This window comes from Hylobates moloch, unplaced genomic scaffold (genome assembly GCF_009828535.3).
Source record: "Hylobates moloch isolate HMO894 unplaced genomic scaffold, HMol_V3 SCAFFOLD_2, whole genome shotgun sequence".
NCBI classification, from domain to species: Eukaryota; Metazoa; Chordata; class Mammalia; order Primates; family Hylobatidae; genus Hylobates; species Hylobates moloch.
The window spans coordinates 73,347,414-73,373,181 of record NW_026652277.1 but is presented as its reverse complement, the minus strand read 5'-3'; the positions used below and the strand labels follow the sequence as shown (position 1 = coordinate 73,373,181).

At 36.5% G+C, this 25,768-nt stretch overlaps 1 long non-coding RNA gene across 5 annotated transcripts in view; it reads left to right on the top strand.

The window, feature by feature from the left end:
• The window catches only part of LOC131381637 (uncharacterized), a 94,146-nt gene that overhangs the window by 19,786 nt on the left and 48,592 nt on the right, over positions 1-25,768 (top strand). The window contains exons 1-2 of one of the 5 annotated variants that reach the window (XR_009210517.1): positions 7,124-7,172; positions 13,382-13,456. The exons of 2 other annotated variants lie outside the window; for them this stretch is intronic. This is a non-coding gene — a long non-coding RNA (uncharacterized LOC131381637). Of the gene's footprint in view, positions 1-7,097; positions 7,173-8,035; positions 8,320-13,381; positions 13,457-25,768 lie in introns of those variants that run through there. 2 more of the 5 variants (XR_009210519.1, XR_009210520.1) reach the window with 2 other exon arrangements.

Below are 25,768 nucleotides of genomic sequence, written 5' to 3'. Positions count from 1 at the left end.
TGCTGACTACATGTACCACCATTTATTTTTCTATTCACTTACTAAAGGACATATTGGTTGCTTACAAGTTTTGACAATTATGAGTACAGCTGCTGTAAACGTTCCTATGCAGGTTTTTGTGTGGCTATAAAATATCAGCTTCTTTGGATAGATACCAAGGGTCACAATTACTGGAAAGTATGGTAAGAGTGTGTTGAGTTTTGTAAGAAACTACTAAACTGTTCCAAAGTGGCTGTACCATTTTTTCATTCCCACAAGCAATGAATGAGAGTTCCTGTGGGTCTACATGTTCTCCAACATTTAGTGTGGCAGTGTTCTGGATTATGACCATTCTAACAGATGTACAGTGGTACCTTATTTTTGTTTTAATTTGCATTTACCTGACGACAAATGTTATGAACACCTTTTCATATGCTTATTTGTCATCTGTATATCTTCTGTGGTGAGGTGTCTGCCAAGATCTTTGACCTAGGTTTTGAACTGGTTGTTTGTTCTCTTGTTGTTAAGTTTTAAGAATTATTTGCATATTTTGGATAACATTATTTTGTCAGATATGCCTGCAAATATTTTCTCCCAATCTGCGGCATATCTTTACATTCTCTTGGCAATATCTTTTGCAAAACAGAAATTTGCAATTTGGATGAACTCCAGCTTATCAATTCTTTATTTCATAAATTGTGCCTTTGCTGTTGTATCTAAAAAGCCATTACCATACACAAGATTATACAGATTTTCTACTGTGTTATCTTCAAAGAGTTTTATAGTTTTACATATTACATTTAGATCTGTGCTGCATTCTGAGTTAACTTTATGAAGGATGTAAGGTCTCCATCTTGCTTATTGTATGCATGTGGATGTCTACTTGTTTCAGCACCATTTATTGAAAACGCTGTTTTGTTCCATTGTATTGCCTTTGCTCCTTCATCAAAGATCAGTTGACTATGTTTATGTGGGTCTATTTCTGAGTTCTCTATTCTGTTCACTAATGTACTTATCTATTCTTTTGTCAATATCAAATGATCTTGAAGACTGTAGCTTTGTACTAAGTCTTGAAACTGAGTAGTGTTAGTCCTCCAATTTTGTTATTTCATTTGATTTTGTGTTGGCTATTCTGGGCCTTTTGCTTCTCCATATAATGACCCATTAGAATCAGTTTGTTGATATCCACAATATATGTTTCTGGGATTTTGATTGGGATTGCATTGAATCTACAGATCATATTGGGAGAATTGACTTCTTAATACTATCTTTCTACCTATAAAAATGGAATTTATCTCTATTTCTTTAGTTCTCCTTTGATTTTTTAAAATCACAGTGTTATAGTTTTTATTTCTGTATTTTTCTGGCTGTCTCTTCAACTTTGGGGAAGTGGTTTGCCCTGTGATCTCATTTCTCTTCTGGATCTAAGAAGAGTTGTTGATTTTTCAGTTTATTCAGCTTTTTACTTGTTAAAACAGAGTAGAGACTTCTAAGCTCCTTACATTCCAGACCAGAAACTGGATTTTAATTCTAAGTATCCTTATACAGTAACTTTAAAGTTAATTTGAAGAAATCTTCAAAAATACAAATAAAGTTATTTCTTTTGTTGTTGTTGTTTGGGAACACTCCACTAATATGAATCTATTTACTATAATACCTTTGTCAAAGAAGCATTTGGATTATCAAAGACAATCTTTGTTCATTTTCTTTTCTTGCTGATAACAAGTGTATTAGTCAGGATTCTCTAGAGACACAGAACTAATAGGTTGGATGTATATGTGAAGGGGAATTTATTAAGGAGTATTGACTCACACAATCACAAGGTGAAGTTCCACAATAGGTGCTGCAAACTGGAGAGCAAGGAAGCCAGTCCGAGTCCCAAAACCTCAAAAGTAGGGAAGCTGACAGTGCAGCCTTCAGTCTGTGACCAAAGGCCCGAAAGCCCCTGGCAAACCACTGGTATAAGTCCAAGAACCCAAAAGCTGAAGAACTTGGAGTCCGATGTTCGAACGCAGGAAGCGTCCAGTACAAAAGAAAGATGAAGGCCAGAAGACTCAGCCAGTCTCCTCATTCCACGTTCTTCTGCCTGCTTTATTCTAGCCATCCTGGCAGCTGATTAGATGGTACCTGCCCAGATTGAGGGTGGGTTTGCCTCTCCCAGTCCACTGACTCAAATGTTAATCTCCTTTGGCAACACCCTCACAGACACACCCAGGAACAATACTTCACATCCTTCAATCCAATCAAGTTGATAATATTAACCATCACATCAAGGCACTGGGTAGGAGTAGTATAAAAAATAATTAGATGAATAGATAGATTTCAATCTTATAAACTTAGTCTGATCTAATAATAGTATCAAGTTACTTTGGATAACTCAGTTACATTTTCTTCTTTACCAAAGGTGTGATCTTAGAGATTTTGTTTCCTTCTTTTACCATATGGTATATGCAGTAGATATTAAAAGTAGATGCTTAAGTAGCTTCGTATGTTGGAAGCATATATGCCAAGTCTACATGAATGAGATTTTTTACCACCCTCTGGCTCTTCTGATTTCTATGATAATACCTCTTGTCACCTGGGTGTGACACTGGCATCAAATATTGAAGTCTGAGGTTGGCTAACAAGTGGGATGAATCTTAGCTGGATCAGGACAAGTGGTTCCCTAACCTCCCAACACTCCCATGTGTATCCTCAACTCTAGCCAAACACTCAGTTCTTACTCATATAGACAACTGAAGTTCTGGCTCTGATTTTCTTTCTTTTTTTCCCCCCAAACAAAATTGGTTTTCCATATAGACCTCGACAGCAGATTAATCTCCACCTCTCTATGGCTCCCTTTGGCTACCTACCATCTCAGACTCTGCAAGTGCCTCATCCTTTCTTGGAGGAGAGAGGAATTTCTGAGTCGGTTCACACTACATGGAATCCAAAAGATGTTTAGGGGCATTATATCTGTGCTCCATCTGACTGATGCATAAGTGCCCCAGAATCTGCCAAGGGCCTATAAGAGCAAGTCTCTTGACAGATCTTCAAATGCAAAGTGAAATTTTGCCCAGAGCAAGAAGTGTTATGACAAAAATGTCTCAATGGATGTTTCCTTCTTTCTGCCCAATTCTTCTTCCCACAATTTTAGGAGGGGGCAAAAAGCACAGGTTCTCTCCACCATCTTCCTTCTGGCCAAGGTTTCTTCTAAGTCTTGCCCTTTCTTCTGATGGTGACATATATCTACATTACTGTACAGTATTATAGCTCATTGTAGGTGAAATTGCTTTCAACTCACTTTCTAAGAAAAGAAAACAAAATACATTTTAAAAAAATGATTTTCAAAACATCAAAATTCTCATATCTTACCACTCATGGATCAAGTTTTTTAAGACTTTACTTTTGGTCCTGTTGTCATCTCTCTGTCTTTCTGTCTGTCTCTCTCTCTCTGTTTTCTTCTGTCTCACTTCTCCCAAATCTCAGGCTACATGGCCGAGACCATTCTTAAATATTCAGGTAGAGGTAGATATTTTAAGAGTAACAACAATGAAACATTTTGCTTCAACAAACAACCTAACTCTTAGCACAATGGGAAACTGAAATTTTAAAAAAGTAACTGTAATGCAATGCAGTAGAGATATATTACATGTAAACGTGATATCCTATACGAATAAAACACTTTTATGCAAAATCACCTTGGAGGTTGGTACTTTTCTTCCTTCCATTTTTACATATGACAAAATGATAACAAGTCTTGCTTAAATTATAAAAATGATAAAATGATAGAGAACACCATACGAAATCAATAAATTCACAATACGAAAATAAATAAATGTAATCCAGCATATAAACAGAACCAAAGACAAAAACCACATGATTATCTCAATAGATGCAGAAAAGGCCTTTGACAAAATTCAACAACCCTTCATGCTAAAAACTATCAATAAATTACGTATTGGTGAGACATATCTCAAAATAATCAGAGCTATCTATGACAGACCCACAGCCAATATCATACTGAATGGGCAAAAACTGGAAGCATTCCCTTTGAAAACTGGCACAAGACAGGGATGCCCTCTCTTACCACTCCTATTCAACATAATGTTGGAAGTTCTGGCCAGGGCAATCAGGCAGGAGAAGGAAATAAAGGGCATTCAATCCGGAAAAGAGGAAGTCAAATTGTCCCTGTTTGCAGATGACATAATTGTATATCTAGAAAACCCCATTGTCTCAGCCCAAAATCTCCTTAAGCTGATAAGCAACTTCATCAAAGTCTCAGGATACAAAATCAATGTGCAAAAATCACAAGCATTCTTATACACCAATAACAGACAAACAGAGAGCCAAATCATGAGTGAATTCCCATTCACAATTGCTTCAAAGAGAGTAAAATACCTAGGAAACCAACTTACCAGGGACGTGAAGGACCTCTTCAAGGAGAACTACAAACCACTGCTCAATGAAATAAAAGAAGATACAAACAAATGGAAGAACATTCCATGCTCATGGGTAGGAAGAATCAATATCTACTGCCCAAGGTAATTTACAGATTCAATGCCATCCCCATCAAGCTACCAATGACTTTCTTCACAGAATTGGAAAAAAATACTTTAAAGCTCTATGGAACCAAAAAAGAGCCCGCATTGCCAAGTCAATCCTAAGCCAAAAGAACAAAGCTGGAGGCGTCACACTACCTGACTTCAAACTATACTACAAGGCTACAGTAACCAAAACAGCATGGTACTGGTACCAAAACAGAGATATAGACCAATGGAACAGAACAGAGCCCTCAGAAATAATGCCACATATCTACAACTATCTGATCTTTGACAAACCTGACAAAAACAAGCAATGGGGAAAGGATTCCCTATTTAATAAATGGTGCTGGGAAAACTGGCTAGCCATATGTAGAAAGCTGAAACTGGATCCCTTCCTTACACCTTATACAAAAATTAATTCAAGATGGATTAAAGACTTACATGTTAGACCTAAAACCATAAAAACCCTAGAAGAAAACCTAGGCAACATCATTCAGGACATAGGCATGGGCAAGGACTTCATGTTTAAAACACCAAAAGCAATGGCAACAAAAGCCAAAATTGACAAATGGGATCTAATTAAATGAAAGAGCTTCTGCACCGCAAAAGAAACTACCATCAGAGTGAACAGGCAACCTACAGAATGGGAGAAAATTTTTGCAACCTACTCATCTGACAAAGGGCTAATATCCAGAATCTACAATGAACTCAAACAAATTTACAAGAAAAAAACAAACAACCCCATCAAAAAGTGGGCAAAAGATATGAACAGACTCTTCTCAAAAGAAGACATTTATGCAGCCAAAAAACACATGAAAAAATGCTCATCATCACTGGCCATCAGAGAAATGCAAATCAAAACCACAATGAGATACCATCTCACACCAGTTAGAATGGCAATCATTAAAAAGTCAGGAAACAACAGGTGCTGGAGAGGATGTGGAGAAACAGGAACACTTTTACACTGTTGGTGGGACTGTAAACTAGTTAAACAATTGTGGAAGTCAGTGTGGTGATTCCTCAGGGATCTAGAACTAGAAATACCATTTGACCCAGCCATCCCATTACTGGGTATATACCCAAAGGATTATAAATCATGCTGCTATAAAGACACATGCACATGTGTGTTTATTGTGGCACTATTCACAATAGCAAAGACTTGGAACCAAACCAAATGTTCAACAATGATAGACTGGATTAAGAAAATGTGGCACATATACACCATGGAATACTATGCAGCCATAAAAAATGATGAGTTCATGTCCTTTGTAGGGACATGGATGAAGCTGGAAACCATCATTCTCACCATACTATCGAAAGGACAAAAAACCAAACACCGCATGTTCTCACTCATAGGTGGGAATTGAACAATGAGAACACATGGACACAGGAAGGGGAGCATCACACACTGGGGACTGTTGTGGGGTGGGGGGAGGAGGGAGGGATAGCATTAGGAGATATACTTAATGCTAAATGACGAGTTAATGGGTGCAGCACACCAACATGGCACATGTATACATATGTAACAAACCTGCACGTTGTGCACATGTACCCTAAAACTTAAAGTATAATAACAGTAAAAAAAAAGATAATGCAGCATTTTCACTACAAAGATAGAAAACATGAGATTCATTGTTCCCTTCTTCCCTTCTCCAACATCACCACCACTTCTCCAACACCTGTGGTAATATTTTACTTACTGGAAAGTAAGAAGTAGGAATAAGATATCCCTTAAGAATGTGAAGGATGCCAAGCCCCTGTGTAGCACCAATATCTGTGATTCTACATTGTTCCATTAGGATGTTCAGCAAGATTCTAAAGTGCATTTAGAGCCATCAAAACAACAGGTTAACCTACATGCAGTTTGAAATTGATTTCTTTCACCTGATTCCAGAAATTACTTATTAATAGCCATTATATATGATAAGCCCTAATTAATCAAAATTTTCCATGGACTGGAGTATCTTACTGGCCAACCATTTTGGATAAGCGTAAGTCTACCTTGTTTTAAAAGACTTAAATATTTGAAATTATGTAAAAAATTCATGATGTTTAATTTTTAAATATTTTATCAAGATATCTAGCATATCCTATGAATGACCAAAAGAACAGTCTAAGCAGTAAAAATTGAACAATCCCCCAAATAAAAACACTACGTTTTAAACTACCATGGCATCAAAACCAAACAAACTAGTAAATCTCACGTACATAGTCCATTTCTCGAAATCACAATCATGTTGTTTTTTTAAAAAAAATTCAACTATATGATAATTTAATGTTTAAAGACGTGCTTTTGTTTTCCTTCTTCATTCAATAAAATTTATTGAGCACATGCTATGTCCTAAGATATTTATTGTTAAGTAAAACAAATTTCTTCACTGTCATGGAGTTTATAGCCTAATGGAAGACACAGACCAAAGCAGGAAAAAAATAAGTAAATAATCTCACTTAATAATAAATCGTATGAAGAAAATAAAGCCAGTTGATAAAATAAAGAATGGTAGAGCAGTCTCCAGGGAGGTCAGGGATAAAGTGTCTAGGTTAAATTATGAGGTCATCAAAGGCCTCATTATGAAGGGATGATTTGTGCTAAGACCTGAGTGTCTGAGGATACAGTCATGAGAAATTCTGGAACCAGAACATTTCAGGATGGAGAAACAGCATTCTCAGGTAGAAATAAGCCTGACATGTTTTAAGAATTTTAAAAAAGGCAATGTGATTGAAGAACAGAAGTTAGGGGTGGGAGTTGGGGGGGTGGGGGGAGGTGAATTAGAATAAATATGGTCAATGAATTGGGCAACCAGCCAAAATATGTAGACCCTATATGCTATGGTCAAGGAGATTAAATTTTATTATAAAAGCACTAAAAGGCAATTAGAAATTTTTAAGCAGGGAATTCTCATAATCTAATTTGAGTTTTTAAAATATAGCTGTGGCACTGAGCGCAGTAGCTCACGCCTGTAATCCCAGCACTTTGGGAGGCCGAAGTGGGCAGATCACCTGAGGTTGGGAGTTCAAGACCAGCCTGACCAACATAGAGAAACCTGGACTCTACTAAAAATACAAAAGTAGCCGGGCCTGGTGGTGTATGCCTGTAATCCCAGCTACTTGGGAGGCTGAGGCAGGAGAATAGCTTGAACCCAGGAGGTGGAGGTTGCGGTGAGCCAAGATCGTGCCATTGAACTCCAGCCTGGGCAACAAAAGCAAAACTCCATCTCAAAAAAAAAAAAAAAAAAAAAAAACACACACACACACACACACACACACACACACACACACACATATATAGCTGCTGCATGGAGAATTAATTGAAAGGGAGATAAATTCTGCCATAGATTCTAAAGGAATAATTGGGATAACAGAATTGCCTATAACTGGTATGTTGAAATACTTGATTCTTGAGATGAGATAAATACACAAATGTATTTCTGCATCTAAATGATGTCTTAAAACTTATACATTGGGGGTAATCTTCTGCCTGTGGATACAAATTCAGTCAGATCCCATAATCTCTGCTTCTTCGTAATCAACAGACATTTCCCTAGTGGCAAATACAATTCACCTATTGCCAAAGTGCTTTAATCTTCATTCAAAATTAAAACTTTTTGAGATAAGAAAAAGTTGTGTGGATCATGGCCAAAAGGCAGGACTAAATTGCAGCTCCAACTCAGTCAGACAGAGCAGCGCGTGGAGGCTTGCACCACAAATTTTAGCTCCACATCTACTGCAAGAACAAGCCAGGAATCCCAAGAGGACCCACAGACCCTCAGAAGGAAGCAGACTGCTCCTGCAGGACCCGGGAGACACCCCAAATACTGTGAGTGCCCCAACTGTGAAATGGAGATCCTACCCTCCCAAACACACACCCCCACTGGGGAAACTGAAGGTCTGTTTGCGGGAGAAGTTTCTGACCTTACCTGGAGCTGAGTCAATCTACAGAGAGAAGTGAAATACGGGGGTAGAAGCAGCAGCAGGAAAGGCCCTGGGAGCTCTCTGGTTCCCCACGCAGGCCATTCCTGCCTGGCAGCACAGGGATCCTTCAGGACAGTGGCCAGAGGAGCCCGGGGAAAAACCCCACAGGGAGAACGAAATCTCCAGCTGAACTTTGTAATAATTTGAACCAGACGAGAAGCCTCCTGGCCGGAACTTAAGGGAGAGTGTGAATCTGGTGTGCAGACTCCATAGGCAAAGGAAGAACCAAAGCCCTGGTCTTTTGCAGCTGGGAGGCGGGTAGCTTGGGGCAAGTTCTCAAGCGTAGCTCACCCACCACTTGGAAACAGACTCAGGGCTGTTAGGGGCGGGTACGGTGGGAGTGAGACCAGCACATCGGATTGTGTGGGAGTTGGGTGAGGCCTGTGACTGCTGGTTCTCCCCCACTTCCCTGCATGACTCAGCAGAGGCTGCCATAATCCTCCTGGGTACACAACTCCATTGACCTGGGAACCTCATCACCATCCCCCACAGCAGCTTCAGCAAGACCCACCCAAGGAGTCTGAGCTCAGACTCATCTAGCCCTGCTCCCACCTGGTGGGCCTTCCCTATCCACTGGGGTAGCTGAAGACAAAGGGTATATAATCGTGGGAGTTCTAGGGCCCTACTCACCACCTGTTCCTCCCCATACTACCACATCGGATGCTCCCTGGAAAGCACCAGTTCCCGGCAGGATGCCAACCAGCACAAAAATAGAGCATTAAACCACCTAAGCGAAGAACCGTTATAGAGTCCATTTCACCGCCATGCCATCTCCACTGGAACAGGTGCTGGCATCTACAGCTGAGAGACCCATAGACATTTCACATCTTCACATCACAGGACTTCGTGCAGACAACCCCCAGTACCACCTCAGAGCCAAGTAGACTTGCTTGGTAGCTAGACCCAGAAGAGAGATAACAATCACTGCAGCTTGGCTAACAGGAAGCCACATCCACAGGAAAAGGGGGAAGAGATGTACACGTGTATCTCTTCACAGTCTTCTTGCCTTCCCTACAATTCTGGGGGGCACCCCACACATTTTTGTATCAATATGGCCAAAGGATCCAAGGATAGGGACTATTTCTCTTTTAAATTTGGGTGTGGCATTTATCTCACATTCACTTTGGAGACTGGTATCTATAATTGATAGCTCACTTAAAATAAAACAGAAGCTATAATTGTACCCCTGACCTCACTTTTTAAGAACCTCACTTTAAATAACATTTTGTTTGACTATCAGGGCCACATTGGTTTGTTTCCACTATTTCATCAACAAACATAAATTTGTACATATTTTGTGTTAAGCATACAGCTGTTAAAAAAAAAAAGGAAAAAAGGCCAGGCAAGTTCCTTATTCTAGTGAATAAGCAAATTTCCTAGTGGAAAAAAAATGTTATATGAATAGATAAATAAATAAGCAATATAACTTAAGATTATTATGTGAACCCCAATGGCTACAAAGAGCATGAGAGCAGTGGCCCATAGATGAGAAATGAGTGGTGAGAGGCTTGCAGTGGATGGGCTGGTCAAAGACAGTTTCTCTCAGCAGGTAAAACAAAAGTTAATATATGAAGAATGTGGAGATGCATGTTATGGAAGAAACAAACAAATAACATTCCAGGTCCAATGGGGCAGAGAGTACAAAGACTTTCATATGACCTTTGTAGTCTTGAAAAGATTTGGAGATTAGGAAGCCAACGTGCCAAACCACAGCCAGCCAGACGGAGAATAGTTTAGGATGAGATAGAGATCCTAGAAATTTTTTCCAATACTCAACAGTTGGAAGGTATGTAACATTCCTTTGTGAAATCTAGATTGACAGTGTGTCTCTTGTGATAGAAACATTAATACATATAAAATGCATTAATGTCATTAGGAGAGTTAATTAGTGTCTAGCTTGATTTGTCAATGATCATTTAAACTTGGTCTTGAAAGAAAGAGATCCACTTTCAGGAATATGATTCAATTCTTTGCTGAACAAAGAAACTCTGAAAACCCTTAGGGTGTATAACTGTTTCTCTAATGTAGTGTGCTGAAGAGCCCCTTGTGCTCAGAGTGAATTTGGCTGCCAAAATCCTGCAACCAAAAACTTTGTGATTTGCTGAAGATTCTACTATGAACACTTCAGATGGAAAAACTGGATAGCTCACAGAGTAAAGCAATTTATAAAAGGCTTTCAAAAACTCTGCATATTTAATCAAACAAATAGTTGTATATGATGCTTATAAAATAAGATCTATCTGGGGGATGGAGATTTTTAAAGACTACGCCTCAAACCAAGAAAGATCCCAATGCATATTCAATTTCACTGTAAAATTGAATCCCAGCTTAAGTTTGCAAAAATTTTGGAACCAAGCCTAGAACAAGTTCCACATAAGCCCCAAGGTGGAGCTTCACACATCTCTTTAAATTTCTCTCTGACTGGAGCTATTTCTCCTCTGGGCGAAATTTCTGGATGAGAGGAAAGCATCTTGAGCATCAGTGCACCTCGTATCCTATTCAGGCAAAATTATTCACTTCCTACTCTCAGCTCCCTTGACGTTTGGCAAAGATCTGTTATTTTGCTTTTCCTATCGTAATCTAGTCAGTTGACCTTGTGTCTGTCCCTCTTTTCCCCTTTCCTTCCCTTTCAGTTTCCAGCACTAGGTTATGTGCTCAACAGATTTTTAGTTCTCAGCCATGCTTCTTATATTTAAAACTCAGTGTGATGGTTAATGTTATGTGTCAACATTGCTAGGCTATGGTGCCCAGATGTCTGGTCAAATAGCAGATGTTGCCATGAAGATATTTTTAAAATGTGATTAACATTTAAATCAGTAGACTTTGAGTAAAGAAGATTACCCTCCATAATAAGAGTGAGTGAGCCTCATTCAATCAGTTGAAGGCTTTGAGAGAAAAAGACTGAGGTCCCCTGAGGATGAAGGAATTCTGCCTCCAAACTGCCTTTAGACTTGAAGTGCAACAAGAATTCTTTCCAGGGTCTCCAGCCTGCCAACCTGTCGTAAAGATTTCAGACTTGCTAGCTCTCACAGCCTTATGAACTAAAGCTTTACAGTGTCTCTCTCTCTCTCTCTCTCTCCTTACCCTGCCGCCAACACACACACATACACATATTCTATTTGTTCTGTATCTTTGGATAACACTGATTAATACACTCAGTAAATACTGTACAAGTGATGAATAAATAAATGAATAAGCCAGTGAATCAGTCATCAGTTATCAATCTAATAAGAAGACCATGAATTAAGGAACATTAAGTACAGAAGGATATTTCAGGTAAACATTTACTATTATAGATTACTCTAAACTCCAAAAATTAAAGAAAACTAATATTTGCTAGACCTAAAAATTAAACCACAATGACTACACTCCTTTTATTACTTAATGCTTCTTTGAAACAGAATTAAAATTACAACATATTTATTAAGGAGAATTACACTGTATTGAAAATCTGCTATGCCCTGCGCCATGCTAGGTACTTCATGTGGATTCTTTCATGCAATATTCAAAATAATTCCAGTTTTCCTTTCAGAGTTGCAGATCTTTAGATATAGAACAATTCAGTAATATTTCACAGGGTAGATGAATTAAAGTTTTGTGGTTTTCCCATGAGTCCATACTATAGCAATTTCTGTATTAACAAAGTCACTATTGTTTAACTTTTTAATTAAGGTACAAAATAGATACAAAGAACTGCAAAAATCCTAAGTCTACAGCTCAGAGAATGTCACAAGCTATACACATGCAGTTCAAGAAACAAAATATTATCAACATTCTAGAAGCACATTTCAGACAGTATAACTACAGTTCACCCATGAAGAACATGGGAGTTGGGACACCAACTCTTCCCTTGGAAATAGTCAAACATTTGCACATAACTTTTGACTCATCCCAAACTTAATAGCCTGCTGTTGACTGGAAGTTTTACTGATAACATGAACAGTCAATTCACACATATCTTGTATTTCACAAAAAGTGCAAGTTTTCATGCCTACTGGCATAGCTGCAGGATGGCTTCATGAATTTCCTTTTGTTTTTTTTACAATAGTCCTTATGCTGGATTCATTAATCTTAAAGTGGCGGACAACAGCCCTGTAGACCTCAATCTAGGATATATATCTAGCAATTTAACTTTTTCTTGTAATGTCATGACTTTTCTCTGCTTCTTGGGAGCCCTTCCAGCATTACTAGTGGCACTTCATATGGGTTCCATGGTGTTATTTAAAGTTTACGGTATTTCACTAAACATGATGAAAAATACACGAGAACTGTGAGGGATCAGTTTTTACAGTGATAAGTAATTTACTGGAGAGACAAACCTCTCATGCAGGGAAGGTTAGCATCACACAGTGCTTTAAGGGAATACTTGCAACACTTGGGCTCACCGTAAGAGCCACAGGAGGTGACGACAAAATTATTACAGTAGTATAGTATGTACTGCGGTTAATTTTATGCAGTTATGATTTAATATATTGCATCTTTACAATTGTTTCCATTTCTCTCAACTTCCAATGGCACCATGTAGAGTCTGTGTCCATACATTTTGATAATTTTTAATTTCTTATAATAGATTTGTGCATAGTTTATGGTAGTAAATGATAAAATAGACTAGTATTTACATATATTTTATGCATTCATGACATACCTTTTTCTTATTTTTTAAATATTTCTAGGCTATTAGGCTCATCTGCTATTTTTTTAAATTGCTGCAAATCTTCAAAACATGTTCTAATATATTTACTTTTAAAAATTCATGTATAAATGAACCTGTACAGTTCAAATCTGTGTTGTTTGAGTCAACAGTATAATTCATAAAACACAAAATCCTTAACGTGGAAAGTTTTGTGGGTTACTTAAAACTTTATCTCTGGTAATTTTAAATATTTTCTTTTCTTTATTTAAATAAGGATGAACTAAGATTTAGGAGAGGTTCCTACGATGTACCTTGATGTTGGAAAAGAAAACCAAACCCAGATGCAGAGGTCGTGAGTTCAAAGCTAAGTTCTGCCCATTACCAAACATAATGTTATAGACTAAATGCTTATGTGCTTGCAAATATTGTATGCTGAAACCTAATCCCCAATGTGATGTCATTTGAAAATAAGGACTTTGAGAATTGATCAGGTGATTAGGGATTCATGCCCTTATAAAAGTGCCCAGACAAATCCTCACCCCTTTTACCCTGTGAGGACACAGTGAGAGACAGTGCTGTATGAACCAAGAATCAGGGACTCAAGGCAGCTTCCTCATGTGGTGCCTTGCTCTTGGACTTTCCAGCTCCAGAACCACAAGAAATTATCTGGTTTCGAAGTCACCCAGTCTATGGCAGTTTGTTATGAATAGACTAAGACACCTAACTTCCAGTAAAATACTTCACCTATTTAAGTTCAAATGTCTTCATCTATTGAATGAGTGCATTGAACTAAGACAGCAATTTTTGTATTTTGTTTTAAACTGAGTTCCTTGGAGCCTCAGGGATTCTTTTATAGGGTTTGGGTAGAAAAGAGGTGTGTGGATATAGGAAAGCTGGGTCTCATCAACAAGGAACTGAGCCAAAGGCCAGGTCTCAACAGGACTGTAAAATTGGTTGATTGGGAAGAATAGCACAATCTTTTGACAGCCTCCAGGTCTTACTTTTATGTACTTCCTCTTCTTTTATAGTTTTAATAACTATCCTGTCAACATACTACCTTTAAAAACATTGATATTTGGCACTTTGGGGAAAGGTGCTCAGGGGAACAGAGAATCAGTTCTGCTTTCATCTGTCATTCAGACTGGATGACTGGGATAAATTTTTATCATGTGAATCTATGTTATTTTTTATTTCCCCTTTCCTTTTCCCTGTCTGTTTAGTATCTTAGCACCTAGTGGTGGGTAGCAGGAGGAGATAGTGGTGGTGGAAGCCCCAATATCTCTAGGTGGGGTTCTGAACTGAACCAGCTTCAGGTGGGGTTCTGAACTGAACCAGCTTCAGGCTTATCTAAGTTGGAATTGTGACTGGAAATGAAGGATTGCATGTGCTTTACAAATCTCTTATGCTGAACAACTAGAATCTCAGTAAGATTTAGACATAAATTTTTGAAAACTTTAACAAATTGCAGGATTTCATTTTAATTCATCCTAATTGAGAAAAAAATAGTTCAAAATGATAATGGATTCAAATACTTCATTATTATCTAATTTGTTTGAATCGAACTAAGCAAAGAGTACATTATTAATCCTTCATCCAGATATTTTAAGTTCAACTTGGGAGCTAATATAAGGATGAATGTATTCTAGCATAGAGAGAAAAATACAATGTAAGTTAAACACATTTTTGTCGTATTTTGCAGTAGCAGCCATCTTCTTAAATTTTTACACAAATAGTTTAGTGGAAATGATCTATGATGGAATTATCTTTTTCTTATTTATAAACTTCTTATTACTTCTAAAGTAAATTTTAAAAATAAAAATAAGAGGTTCAAAGTTAGAGACCCAAAACAATTTGTTTGTAATCATAATAATAATTTATTCAAAAAGCTTCTTAAGGCTGGGCACAGTGGCTTATGCCTATAATCCTGCCATATTGTGAGGCTGAGACAGGGGAATTGCTTGAGTCTAGGAGTTCAAGGCCAGCTTCAGCAACAAAGCTAGACACCGACTCTATAAAAAATTTAAAAATTAGCAAATGCAGTGGCATGTACCACAGTCTCAACTATTTGGGAGGCTGAGGGGGGAAGATTGCTTGACCCCAGGAGTTTGAGGCTGCAGTGAGCTATGATGCCACTGTAGTGTACTCCAGCCTCAGAGAAAAAAAAGAAAGAAAAGAGGAGAGGAGAGAATGGAGGGAGGGACGGAGGGAGGGTGAGAGGGAAAACTTTATTTATTTCTGATTTATTTTTTTTCCAATTATATTGACTTATCTTTCTTTCCACATTTCATACATTATGTTTCTTACCAAAATCTACAATTGTGGAATCTATTCTCTGTAAACATTTAAGCAAAGCAAAGTACGCAGTTGGTCTAGAATTCCCACTCCTGAACCCCCTGCCTGTCAGGCTTCTGAGCCCAAGCTAAGCCATCATATCCCCTGTGACCTGCCTGTGTACATCCAGGTGGCCTGAAGCAACTGAAGATCCACAAAAGAATTGAAAATAGCCTTAACTGATGACATTCCAACATTGTGATTTGTTCCTGCCCCACCCTAACTGATACAATACATTCTCCCCCACCCTTAAGAAGGTACTTTGTACGCCTATCCCAAACCTATAAGAACTAATGATAATCCCACCACCCTTTGCTGACTCCTTTTTCGGACTCAGCCCACCTGCATCCAGGTAAAATAAACAGCCTTGTTGCTCACACAAAGCCTGTTAGTGGACTCTCTTCACAGGGACACGTGTGACACTGCCCACTTATCGTTTAACAAATGTTATTAATCTGATATGTTTTTTCGTTACCACTAATACACACACACACACACACACACACAAACATTTAAGAAATGTTGCTATTTTTATCAAAGTGTAATCATATACTTTAAATTATTCTTAACTTTTCAGTTGCTTGCTTTATTAAAAAATTTACAGTATATAATATTGAAGTACCTATTTTTTGTAATAGTTTCATAATATTATGTAAGATTTTTATACCACTCTAATGATGAATACTGACAGACATTAAAATTTTTACCAATATTGTTTCACTAAACTAATGCTGCAATATACATCTGTATGCCCATTTATCTCTTGATACGTAGCTATAGTTCTGTGTGTGTGTGTGTATATATATATTCACATATGTATCTCCATTTCTTTCTCTTTTCTCTATAAATCGATCTAACCTGTATTCATGTATGTTCTCTTTACTTCTATAGGAAAGATTCACAAAAGTAAGATTTAGGGAAAAAATTACAAGGTGGTAGGTCTTTTTTTAATGTTAAAGATAAAGGCAATTTACATTCCATAAAAGCTATAGCAATAATTATTTCTACTAGCAATGTACAAGAGTGTTCATTTCCTCAAATTGCCACCAAAAATGAAGATTGTATTTCTATTGGTATTCAAAATGATGGGTAGATAAAATTATATATGTCTCATTGATACAGAAATTGTTTAAAAATTGCTCAGATTCCTGTCACGTATTTTTTGGCTGTAGATTTTCCTCAAATTTAAATTGACTACTGAAATCTTTTTCCAACTAGGAAGTGGATTTATCTTTTTCTCAGCACTTTGAGGCATTCTCTAAACAGCTAGGTATATTAAATCTTTAACTATTACATAGAGTTTAAATATTTATTCTTCAGTTACGTTCTCCATAATATTCTATGGGAATTGTTTCCCACACCAAAATAGAATAGCATGAGATCGTATAACTAGGCTTAGGTAATTAAATATGTCTACTTTTCCTAAGTTGCTTTTGTTTTTTCCATTATTTCTTCTAGTCACTCAACAAAGTCATACAAATTTTCCGATAATATTTTCAGTGTTGAATATTTTATATTTATGTATTTAATCTAATGAATGCAAAGTCCTGATTATAAAATTGTACATTTTAGTGTAAGCCATTATAGTAATTATTAACATTCAACATATACAAGGTATTAAATTCATTAAAATTTTTAAATTAGAATTCATTTTTACTCTAATTCCTACTTAGAGTTACAATGGTAGATTACAAATTAGACTTTAATATTGCATATTGAAAATAACATTTATTATATTTGCATATTATCAGGTAATACCTGATAATGCCTATTCCTGTATAAGTCTGAATTATTGGTAAGTGAGCTGAAATAAAGTAGATATTATATTTAAAACCACGGTAGAAATTGAAGCAAATCGAAATGAAAATAGATACAATCTTTCAATCATTCAGTAGTAAGGAAAACACCACTTTTATGAGCCTTTTCCTTCTGTAGCTGCATTATATAGCAAGAAACATGTAATCTTTTGAATCATACTTTTTTTTTTTGATACGGAGTTTTGCTCTTGTCCCGCAGGCTGGAAAGCAGTGGTGCGATCTCGGCTCACTGCAACCTCTGCCTCCTGGGTTCAAGTGATTCTCCTGACTCAGCCTCCTGAGTAGCTGGGATTACAGGCGCCCACTACCACGTTTGGCTAATTTTGTAGTTTTAGTAGAGATGAGATTTCCCCACATTGGTCAGGCTGGTCTCGAACTCCTTAGCTCAGGTGATTTGCCTGTCTCAGCCTCCCAAAGTGCTGGGATTACAGGCATGAGACACCGCACCCGGCCAAAACATCCTTTTTTAGAGAGATTTATCAGCTATTCCATATTACAGGTATCACAGATGCTTCTGACCCCTACGTTTTTCCATGTTTTTCGTCTGTTTGTTTATGCATTTATTTTTCTGCATGTGTGTTTTTGCTTTTTTAGGAGTTCAAGGTGGCTCACCTTTCTTCATTTACTACTATTTCTGATCCAACCTCAAAGATTATTCAAGTTTTATAGAAAGGAAAATATGAAAACAGCTAGGCTAATCATACCACCCCACTTTACTGTTTAATGTGGAGAAAATTGTGGAAGTTAAAAAAATAGTATTGTATAACTTTGAAGTAAAAAAAGGAATTTCTAAACCTGACAAGCTGAAGCCATAAAGAAAAAAACAATAAGAAATTTAACTACATAAAATTTCAAAACATATGCATGTTAAAGACACAGAGTATAGCAAGTCACAAATAAACAACAAAATATCATATGTAACACATATGATAAAAAAAGAACACACTTTGTTAACATAAAAGAATCTCTTGCAAAGATATTCTTAAAAATAGAAAAACTTGCTGTGCGCAGTGGCTCATGCCTGTAATCCCAACACTTTGGGAGGCCAGGACGGGCGGATCATGAGGTCAGGAGTTCAAGACCAGCCTGACCAACATGGTGAAACCCCGTCTCTACTAAAAATACAAAAATTAGCTAGGTGTGGTGGTGGGCACCTGTAATCCCAGCTACTCAGGAGGCTGAGGCAGGAGAATCACTTGAACCCGGGAGGCAGAAGTTGCAGTGAGCCAAGATCACGTCATTGCACTCCAGCCTGTGTCTCCAAAAAAAAAAAAAAAAAAAAAAAAGAAAAAGAAAAGAAAAATGTGTTATCAGGCGTTTTTGCAGAAAAACAGACACACGATAAACATATAAGATTTTGCTCAACCTCATGAAAATAAAATGAATAAAAATATAAATAGCTTTTCAGATGTTACAGTAGAAAAATTTTTTTATATTATTGTTCTGAGTATAAATTAGTGAAAATTATTGACAGTGCCTTGAAAATACCTATAAAAATTTTAAATATGCAAAACTCTTTGTGTAAGCAAATTCAGTTTTAGAAATTTGGTCTAGAGACATAAATCACAGAAATATATGAAAATATAGCTACAAATATGTTTGTTACAAACTTACTGTAAACATAGAAATTTAAAAATGACCTAGTTATGCGTTGATAAGTTAAAGAAATAATGATTCATTGAGATCTTTCCAGGAACCTAATGATTATTGAAAGTGAAATATTCAATCCCACAGTGAACCTCAGCATTAAACAGAGATAAAGTGACTCCACCTTTGGCTAACTGATCTCAGACAAACTTCCCCATGAGGGCACTGTAGATGACATGGGAAGATTTAGAGCATGAACTAGCAGCTAACTGATGTTCCATAGGAGGCTTGTGAGTTTTCCCCAATTTGACCTATCAGATAAGTCATTCTTATATAGGGGAGAACTGAGCAGGGGTAAAAGAAAAAGAGAAAGAGAGAGATTGAAAAGTAGTAAGGTTATAATATTTAAGAATCTCTCTTCATCAAAATCTGAATTCTGAAAGAAGTGTCTCTCTGAATAGTAAGCCCTTTTTTTAAGAGCTCATTTTTAATGACAGTAAGTATAATTTGTTAAAAAGAAAAGGGCAATTTGCTTAATAGAATGGCACTTTCTGGACTTAGAAAAAAGAAATCTAGAAAGAAATGTAAAAGTTTTCATGCGATGCATTTATATTTGTATAAGCATAAATATAACCAGAAAGATCCATGCAAAACAGACGATTCTAACTGAGAGAACACAGAGTCACATGGCTTAAGGTGAGAGGAAACACTTGGAGGATGTAAATAATAAAAGAGAATTTAAGGAGAAGATCAAAACCTAAAGTAAATGGAGGATATGTTATTATAGCTTTGAAATAGATGAGTAAAAATTAACCTCCTGATTTGATTTTTCATTCCCACTCTCTTACCCTCTGTACGAAATAAGTTAAGGTTTTTGTGTCATAATTTATCTTCCTAAAATCCTAATAAAAATTGGATTGGTTTATACTTGGTCTTAGTAGACAAAAGACCTTTAGATTGCACTAACTGTTGGATTCTTAAAGAGTTAAGTTTTAAGAATATTTGTTGCAAGGATGAAGATCTTACATTCTTTGCATATTCCTGAATGCTAGCTGCTTTAAGTGGCTGTGACATATTTTTTACCCAATCACGTGACTGTTTAAAAATACTTAGTCTGCCATGTAGTTAACCTAACATATTAAACATATATTATGATAACACAAAGGATCAGATTGTCAAATCTCAATCATATGAATCAGAGATCTAACCAAGTCTGATAGCTTTAGTAATCATTTAGATGCCATAAATAATCACAAGCATAGACAAACAAGGAAAGATCTGGCATAATATATGTAACTACATCACTTACACAGAAGAGAGTTGCCTGGGCCAAGAAACATCTCCACTTTCTATTCAGATAGTTACATAGCTTCTGAGACATTTCCAGAGAGCTGCCCCATAAATACAAAGATTTCTATTTGTTTACCATGAACCTACTGCAGACAACTTGCTAAAAGCATTTCATAGATATGGACTCTTTCATAAGCAAGTATTCACTAGTTTGTTTTCCAAGAGTTTGATCATTAACATATTTACAATGTTAATTGTAACTTGTTTATTGTGATATTTAATTTGATGTTTGGAGAACAGAGAGTAATACATTTGTTATCCTAACTGGTTGACGGGTCTGTTTTTAGTTATCAGTATCTTAAAATACCTGTATTTACTAATTTGTAAATGTACATCAGTTTTATCATACTGGGGTCATAACTAAGAGCAAAGAACCAGAGTGAGTTTTGTAATAATAGTATAGTGGGGCACAGTGCAATTTCAGGATTTATACAAGTTTAAATTACAAAGTCTATATTTTTTTCTACTGGTATTCCTATTTAGCCTAGGACTAGGGAACTGTCCTAAACAATACAGCATCTTGTGCCTGACTAAAATAATCATTAAATATAGTAAATAAACAAAAGAATATTAATGTTAGTGTAGTAAATGTAGGAAGGCATTAATGCAGTCAAGCGTTTATAGTCATTTTATAGGCTATTGTCTATCCAATAAATATGTTATGGCCTGACAGATTCTTCCTACTTGCTGCACAAACAAAATCAGTTCGCTGAGACGATGGTATTGCAGTAGAGAGAGTTTAATTGACTTGAGATTGGCCATGCAGAAGAACTGGAGTTATCACTGAAATCAGTTTCCTGGAATGCCTGGAGGTTAGGGTTTTTACAGACAATTTGGTGGACAGAGTCTAGGGTATGGGTGCCACTGATTGGTTGGGGCTGAAATCATAGAAGTTGTGAAAAATGGTCTCTGTGCTGCTGAGTCTGCCTCTGGGTGGGGTAACAGATTGGTTGAGTCATGAGTTTAGGTGGGGTCAGTCTGAAAAACATCTTAAAAAAAAAAATCCTAGATGTTATCTATGGGAGCAATTGAGAAAGTCAGAAATCTTGTGACCTCTGGCCACATTACCCCTGCCTAGTAAGGGAATGTAGAAACTAAATCTAGCCTGTGACCTCTCATTAGTCTTACAAAGGCAATTTCAATATCCAGTGAGGCAATTAGTTGTACAGAGGGACAACTATTATTTTTGTTTTAAAATTAAACTATAAACTAAATTCCTCCCAAAGTAGCATGGCCTGTGCTGAGGATGACCAAGGAAAGCTTGGAGGTTAGAAGCAAGATGGGGAGTCAATGGTCAGATTTCTCTTACTGTCATAATTTAGCAAAGGCAGTTTCAGATGTACAAGTATGGCATCATACTGCTAACATTTTTTATGTCTTTGATGTATCTGTAATATGATAGTAAGAAAACATCTGTCAATAGAATCGTTCACAAAATGTTTGTTAAAAGTCAGCAAAAAGAAATAAATCTTTGAACAATTTTGAAAGTTCAGATGTCAAAACTAATCAGAAATTTTAAAATTGAAATTTAATTTATTTGTCTCTGATATAGTCCATGCATCTTGGCTGCTACTGCACCAGAATGTATACTAATCAGCTACTGCCAGATGAAAGGCTCATTCATAAAAAGTGTACTTTGGATATTTTAATATATTGTATTTTATGTTCTGTTTTGTTGTTGTTGTTGTTCTTATCAGAGCACTTAGTTTATCTGTCTTCAAAAGAATGCTTAGGTAACATGTCACTATCTCTTAACTCAAACCTGGATAAAATTGGACAATACTGAAATGATTAACTCTAGTTTTTTTTCTGATAATTTTCCCCATATTTTACACAGACTTGAACTGTCATATGACTCTACTAACTTGACATATTAAATTCAAATATAAGCTAATGATTACTATTTCAATTACTGAAATATATGTAGACTTTTTAAAAATGGGACTGAATTGTTACAATTTACACTTAATCCATTAGAAAAATTGCTATTCTAATTAGTGACAAAGTAACAAATTAAGATATAAAATGTGATTGGTACTTTGAAATCTAACTTAATGGGTAATTGCTAATCTAATTAGCACATGCAATAAACTTTGTGAGATGTTTCATTTGGGAAAGGAGAAAAATGCAACAATACTAACAAAAGCAAGAATAATAAATATATTTAATTGGCCTACTTGCCACCTAAGACCCAATCTTATAAATAGGAAGCTTTTTTTAAGAGATAATGTAATCTATGGTGATTCAAAATCTGTCTTGTATCTTATGCTCTATCACAAGGGTCAACATTTTGTTATATAAAGAATAAGATGTAGATATCTGTATTTGACGGTGATAATAATTTTGAAAGTTTATCAATAAAGAAAAAATTAAAAAGATGTATTAGAGAGCAGCTATTCCCTGATAGGTAAGGGTTGCTGAAAAACCCTTTAGAATATTTCTAACACAGGTCTTAAAAAATCCTGAAGCCACCATTTTCACAAAACATATAGAATTAATCATCTATATCTATTATGCTAAACAAAATATAACAACTCTGTATGCTCTATGAGATTTGACACGTATCTGCAATGTCTACAAATTCTTTGTTAAATGCCTCTTTACCTGAAAATCAGGTTCGATCACTTGCTCTTCAATGCTGTCTTGTTGACAGTAGACAGTCAGTAAAAAGGGCATGAATGACTAAATGTTTTTCTGTTTCAAAACTGTATCTTCTCAGTTTTGTGACCATTAAAACTCAGGCAATTTACTCTCTGATAAATTGGGATTACTTTCTACATCAAAGTTGTTGGGGATGCAACATCAAGCAAGGCAGACAAGACTCCTGGCTCCATCTAACTTACACGTCAGTGGAGGAGGAGTATAATAAACTGATGTCTAGTACAATGTCAAAAGTGATGAATGCTAGGAGAAAATAAAGCACAGTGAAGGGATTGCTACTTTGATAGGATGGTCATGATAGATTTCTTTGTGGAGGTGGCATCTGAGCACTAACCATAGTGATATGGGTGAAAGAACCACGTGGATTTTGAGGTAAGAATTTTCCAGAAAATAAATATCAATTGTAAAGATCATATGATGGGATGTTTTATTTGTTCATGTAACAGTAAGTAGATCAGTGTGCTATCATAAATAGTGGTTGAGGATACAGTTAGAAAAGTAGCAAGGAGCTAATCACATAAGTTGGTATGAACCTTACTAAGGATTTCCTTTTTTTTTCCTAGGCATGGCTGGGGAACATAAGAGGGTTTTGGTTGGGGAGATTACAACTCATATTTTAAAGGAATCATCTGATTGTTGTAAGAAAGATCTATTGGGGCTGGGGACAAGAATATAAACAGTTTGGAATCAACTGCAATCATCAAGGTGATAGATTTTGGTGACCTTGCTTCGGAGTTGCAGTTCTGTAGGTAATGAGTGGTAAAATTTGGAGCATATTTTGAAGTAGAGCAAACAAATTTCGCTGTTTGGTAGGATTCAAGATTAAAAGTAAAAAGTAATAAGATTTGAATATCATTGTGATATAGTTGTGAAAGAGAGAAGGCAAGGATTTCCCCTTGCTTTTAGCCTCAGCAATAGAAAGAATAAAAATTGTCATTCACTATGATAAGGAAGACTTAGGGAAGATAAATTATTTCATTGAGTGAGTGGGGGCAAATTTGATTTTAGACACATTAGTTTTAATTTGCCTAATATGTTAATAATATGTTGAATAGAGAATCAGATATATTGGCCTAAAAGTGGGAAATCAAGGCTGAAGAAACATATTTCAGAGTGTCCTACATTTGAGCATGGGACAACGTGGAAGCCATAGGATTGGATGGATTACCTTGGCACTATATGCAAATAACAAAGAAAGGATATTTGTGTTCTATCTGATTTTGTATATAGGCTCTCTATTTACAAAAATATGTCTTGTTTTCTGTGCCCACTAAGACTATATAATAAATAAACAAATAAATAAGCTTCCTTACATAAATTGCATTCCCCCAAAATATCATATCTTCTGTAACTGTGGGCTTTTATATATAGTGTGGATAATGTATTTGATAATAGTGTAAGAAGGATGCACTTGTTATCTATTCCTAGTATGCTTTTTCTCAGATATTTGCATGACTCATCTCTTTAGGAAAGTATTTCCCATTGTTTTTCAAGTTATGATGGAATAACTGGAATTAGACTTGCCCTTCTGAAGTAAACAACTAGAAAGCTGAACAACAGTCATAAGTCAACTGTTTTCAAGCATTGGATAAAAAAACACTGTGGTCTTTGAGGCAAGAAAAATACATGAGGTAGGCCTTATATTCACATCAACTGTCTGCCTAGGGACACTCCCCACAACACTATGCAGGGAGATAGAATTTAAGCAGAGAACTTTATTCTCACTGAGCTAAGAAGGCAGATATCAATTGCAGTAATAGAAGAGGCTATATTTTTAGGGTAAGGTACCAGAGAGAAGTGAGTTACATAGAGGATGTGGTAAGAAAAATTCTATAATGGCCCCTGAGACCCTGTCCCCTGGTGTACACAGCAGTATACATCCCAAGACTTTGAATATGATGAATTTTACTCCCATGATTAGGTTATGTTGTATGGCACAGTTGACTTCGAATAAGATAGATTATTCAGGATGAGCCTAACCTGATTAAGTGAGTTCTTTTGTCTTCTCCAAATAGTTGCAGAGGATATTCTTTCCAGTCATGTTGTTAACTGCCTATTGAGGTCACATGGCAAGGAATGAAGGTAACTTCTAGGAGCTGAATGTAGACACTGGCTGATAGCCAGCAAGGAAATAGGGACCTCAGTGCTCTAGTCTCAAGAAGCTGAAGTCTATCAATATCCTGATTAAGCCTGGAAGTATTCTTTCCCCAGAGTTTCCAGAAGGGAACATAGCCCTGTCAAAACTTTGATTTTAGCCTTTTAAGAAGCCGAGGTGAGGACCAGCTACTCTATGCCTTGTCCTCTGAGCTTCAGAGCTGTCACTTAATAAATGGATGTTATTTTAAGCTGCTAAATTTGTGGTAATTGGTTTCACAGCAATAGAAATGTAACAGAGAAGTGGACATCAAAATCTTTGAGGGTTTCCTACAGGTCATTTGTCAAGAGCTTAGCTGTTCATCAGCAGGAAACATTCTTTGAGGACTAAGTAAGAGCAGCTATTGCTTGAGTGAGAGTTGAACTGAGCTAGCATAGGTCATGCAGTGCTGAGAAGTAGTGAAGTTCTGGCCCAGCCAGAGTAGAGAGAATTCCCTGAGCACCTAGCACTTTCAGTGACACCCCAGAGAATTTACAGATCAGTAATGAGAAATGCTTACTACATGAAAGGGCACATTTTAGGACTAAGAACAAAAATGAAACTATCATTTACAAAGAATAGGGCCAAGTCTGGTGATATCAAGGGATCTCCCAGTAATTTAACTGCTTTCTAGAACCATATTCAATACCCGTGAAAGAAGACTAGTTAAGCAAAACTAAATAGCATAACATTGACAATATTCATTTAATTAAAACATTCACTAAAGGCAAAGAAGCATGAAAATGTAAAAACAATCAAGAGAGAAAAAAGTGGCCAAAAG